This window comes from Tachysurus fulvidraco, chromosome 23 (genome assembly GCF_022655615.1).
Source record: "Tachysurus fulvidraco isolate hzauxx_2018 chromosome 23, HZAU_PFXX_2.0, whole genome shotgun sequence".
Taxonomy (NCBI): Eukaryota; Metazoa; Chordata; class Actinopteri; order Siluriformes; family Bagridae; genus Tachysurus; species Tachysurus fulvidraco.
In genome coordinates this window covers 868392-873391 of record NC_062540.1, presented here as the reverse complement: position 1 = coordinate 873391, position 5000 = coordinate 868392, and the positions used below count along the sequence as shown (strand labels likewise).

The 5000-nt window shown below is 40.4% G+C and overlaps 1 protein-coding gene across 1 annotated transcript in view; it reads right to left on the bottom strand.

The window, feature by feature from the left end:
- The window catches only part of reps2 (RALBP1 associated Eps domain containing 2), a 20006-nt gene extending 16280 nt beyond the window's left edge, over positions 1 to 3726 (bottom strand). The window contains exons 1-2 of the mRNA XM_047807174.1: positions 3673 to 3726; positions 1 to 79 (exon numbers count right to left, since the gene is read on the bottom strand). The exon at positions 1 to 79 is cut by the window's left edge and continues 6 nt beyond it. The gene's annotated coding sequence lies outside the window, so the exon portion shown is untranslated. The remainder of the gene's footprint in view (positions 80 to 3672) is intronic.
- Positions 3727 to 5000: the final 1274 nt, after the last annotated feature.

The following is a 5000-nucleotide window of genomic DNA, read 5'->3' as shown; positions in this document are numbered from 1 at the left end:
ATGCTCTACGCTCACACAGGACGCATCCGCCTCGCCTCGCCTCCACACACACACACACACACCTCCGTTACCTGGGAATCTGAAACGGGAATAAAGAGGCACAGTTACTGAGCACAGAAATGTGTTTGCATCACACATATACACACACGCACACACACATGTACACACACACACTCATACACACACGCACACACATACATACACACACTAACACACATATACACACAAACACCCACACTAACACATACACACACATACACACAAACCCACACACTAACACATACACACATACACACAAACACACACATATACACACACACTAACACACACATATACACACACACACACACGTACACACACACTAACACACATATACACACACATGCGTACACACACACACATATACACACAAACACCCACACTAACACATACACACACACACACACACACACTTACACTCACACAGACACCCACATGCAAACACTTACACACACACACACACACACACACACACACACACACACACACACAGATGCTAATCTCACCTCACTTCAGGGATGTAAACAGAACTGAATCATATCTTTTTTTCCTCTTAATCTAAATTATTCACTAGTAAAACAGGTTCTTACACACACTCTACAGCACACTGTGTGTGTGTGTGTGTGTGTGTGTGTGTGTGTGTGTGTGTGTACAACTCGTGACTTTTAAGGATTATCAGCCAATAGAAAGAAACATTTCCTTTGTTTCAGTAGAATTTAAAGCTGAATAAATCTGAGATACATTTTACTACGTACAGTGTAATATACTGTGTGTGTTATCCAGGTCCGGATCTTTCTTGTTGTGTAGCATCACACTGACTGACACACAACACTGACTTCAGGTAAGAACACAGTGTTGTGTAGCATCACACTGACTGACACACAACACTGACTCCAGGTAAGAACACAGTGTTGTGTAGCATCACACTGACTGACACACAACACTGACTTCAGGTAAGAACACAGTGTTGTGTAGCATCACACTGACTGACACACAACACTGACTCCAGGTAAGAACACAGTGTTGTGTAGCATCACAGTGAGAAAAGATGAAATAATTCAACAACAAATTCAGCCTTTGTTTATTATCACAACACCACCTGGCTTAGCATGTGGCCTCGCTAGACCATATGGACACACACACACACACACACACACACACACACACACAGAGTGAACAAAATCTTACTGTGTGTGTGTGTGTGTGTGTATTACAGTGTCAGTGTGGTCTGCTTAATAGAGTATATTTAGCTGCAGCACGAATTAGTGTGTGTGTGTGTGTGTGTGTGTGTGTGTGTGTGTGTGTGTGTGTGTGTGTGTGTGGGAAGCCAAATAGTTTCCTGATCAGAGAGGAAATCCGTGAGCTGTTGGCGATGGAGGTCACCGTGAGACACACAACACAGCAGCAGCTCGGTGGGTGTGACGGAGCTTTGGGATTAAAGTCAGAGTTGTGATCTGTGATTAGTCAGAATTCAGCTGGGGATTAGTTCTGTAGAGCAGCTGCACATCACACCTTTATATTAATGGACACAGTCTCCAGTGTCAGCGCTCTGTAACAGTCACACATGAAGCTTTCAGTTTACTGACACCACAGTATGAAGCTGTGAGTGACCTGAAGCTCATCACCTCAGGTAACCTCCATCATGTTTAACGGCTCAGACGGGTCGGTCCTGTCTACACACCGTTTACACACCCTGCTGTATCTGTGTGTGTGTGTGTGTGTGTGTGTGTGTGTGTGTGTGTGTGTGTGTGTGTGTGTGTGTGTGAGACAGACGTGCAGATTACAGTGGAAAAATATAAAAAAAATTTGGAAAATGATGAGTGATCCAGAGCGAGAGGAAACATGAGCAGGGCTAAAACCCTGTGTGTCTGTATGTGTGCGTATTTCTGTGTGTTTCTGTGTGTGTGTGTGTGTGTGTGTGTATGTGTGCGTGTTTCTGTGTGTTCCTGTGTGTGTGTGTCTGTCTGTATGTGTGTGTTTCTGTGTGTGTGTGTTTCTGTGTGTGTGTGTGTGTGTGCGTGTTCCTGTGTGTGTGTCTGTCTGTATGTGTGCGTGTTTCTGTGTGTGCGTGTTCCTGTGTGTGTGTCTGTCTGTATGTGTGTGTGATTTTGTGTATGTGTGTGCGTCTGTGTGTGTGTTTCTGTGTGTGTGTGTGTGTTTCTGTGTGTGTGTCTGTGTGTGTTGTGTGTGTGTCTGTGTGTGTGTTCCTGTGTGTGTGTGTGTGTTCCTGTGTGTATGTGTGTGTGTGTGTGTGTTCCTGTGTGTGCCAGTCGGTCACTAAGGGTTCCCAATTGACAGGAAACAGTTCAGTGGGCCAAACTCTACTTCCTGTCCATGCAGAGACACACAATAGGGCGAGGAATCCCCCATGGTCTGGCACACACACACAACACACACACACACACACAACACACACACAATGTAATTATTTGTTCAGTCAGACTCTGCTAAGATGAATGTATTTTGTCCCTCATGGTCCGTTCTGATCGTCTGTCATTCTGAAGGTGTTTGTGAGGACACATAACTTATCTCTCTGTCCTCAGACTTAAAACACCAAGTAAATAAATCAATAAAACTAATTCAACTAAATACTCTCAACTAATGTTAGTGTTAATGTTAGTGTTAATGTTAGTGTTAATGTTAAACCTAATGTTAGTGTTAATGTTAGTGTTAATGTTAGTGTTAAACCTAGTGTTAATGTTAGTGTTAATGTTAGTGTTAATGTTAGTGTTAATGTTAAACCTAATGTTAGTGTTAATGTTAGTGTTAATGTTAATGTTAGTGTTAATGTTAGTGTTAATGTTAAACCTAATGTTAGTGTTAATGTTAGTGTTAATGTTAGTGTTAATGTTAGTGTTAATGTTAAACCTAATGTTAAACCTAATGTTAGTGTTAATGTTAATGTTAAACCTAATGTTAATGTTAATCCTAATGTTAATGTTAATGCTAATGTTAATACTAATGTTAATGTTAAACCTAATGTTAATGTTAATCCTAATGTTATTGTTAAACCTAATGCTAATGTTAATGTTAATCCTAATGTTAATGTTAATGCTAATGTTAATGTTAAACCTAATGCTAAAGTTAATGTTAATCCTAATGTTAATGCTAATGTTAAACCTAATGCTAATGTTAATGTTAAACCTAATGCTAATGTTAATCCTAATGTTAATGCTAATGTTAATGTTAAACCTAATGTTAATGTTAAACCTAATGCTAATGTTAAACCTAATGCTAATGTTAAACCTAATGCTAATGTTAATGTAAATCATAATGCTAATGTTAATGTTAAACCTAATGCTAATGTTAATGTAAATCCTAATGTTAATGTTAAACCTAATGCTAATGTTAATGTTAATGTAAATCATAATGCTAATGTTAATGTTAAACCTAATGCTAATGTTAATGTAAATCCTAATGTTAATGTTAATGTAAATCCTAATGTTAATCTTAAAACCAGCACAAATCCTTTATTACGATGAATATAGCTGAAAACCACTAAAATTAAAAGCTGAGTCAAGTTTAATTCTAAAAAAACAAACTAAAACCAATAAATCTTTCTAAAAAAATCAATAAAAGACTGTCATGTAAAGTAAAACAACAACAACAACAACAACAACAACAACAACTCACAGTTCATCTAAAGGACAAGAACACACGTTAAACCCAGACTTTACTTTGTCAGCTTGAAGCTCTGAGTGTGTAGAAAATGTATTTTCCAAACAGAGCGACAATAAGAACTACGGATGAGAAGAATAACTGGGAGCTGCAGGTACGTGCTGGAGCAGGAGGACGTGTGACAGCAGGAGACCAAACAAGAACATACAATAAATCCGTGACTGAAGTGAAACTGAGCTGAATTTAAAGAGCACTGAAGCTGCAGTGGAAACTTCATGTGGATCAGAATAATGAACATTAAACGGTTCGATCTGGCAACCCTGCTGTAAGCACGAGAGAACACCGGCACAAAACACACACAGGAACAGCAGCAGAGGCAGCAACACACACACACACACACACACACACACACACACACACACACACACACACACACACACACACACACACGATAATGTTACTCACCTGTTCTCCTATTACCGAATATAAACCCAGAGAGAGAGAGAGAGAGAGAGAGAGAGCAGGATCCAACCGTATCTCAAACCCCGCCCATCTCCCGCGCGCATTCATACCGATCTGCAGAGTGTGTGTGTGTGTGTGTGTGTGTTTTAGTGACACTGTGGCCCGATCCCCAGCTAAGAAGATCAGACGAGTGAAAGAAAGAGGCGCGGCCTCTGCAGTGCGTGAACATGTAACACACACACACTCTCTCACACACACACACATACACACATACACACATACACATACACATACACATACATATACACACATACACACATACACACATACACATACACATACACACATACACACATACACATACACACATACACATACACATACACACATACACATACACATACACACATACACATACACACATACACATACACACATACACACACCTCTACTTCATGAAGGTGGAGTGGATTATGTACCTGCCACTTACAGTGAGTGGTGTGGTTTATGTATCCTGTTGTCCAAGTAAAGGGGGCGTGTCTATGCGCCTGTCTTTATTGGTAAAGGGCGTGGCTCATGTGTCTGTCAGGGATAGGGGGCGTGTCTTCTTTCAATTCGATGTGAAATATTACAGTGGAGTAATATTACATAACACTGACACTTAACATAAAAAAAAATCAATTGATGTGGCGCGTGCGCTGTACACGTCCCCGTAAATGTGCTGTTGCCATAGAAACGATAAAGTACCAGAGCGAGCCCATTAATAAAAGCCTGTAGTTACAGAAAACTAATCAACACCTCCTGACCAATCAGATTCCAGAACTCAGAAGCACTGTGGTAAATATCAGAGCCTGCTGAGTGAGTGCTGCCTCCGTGTGGTC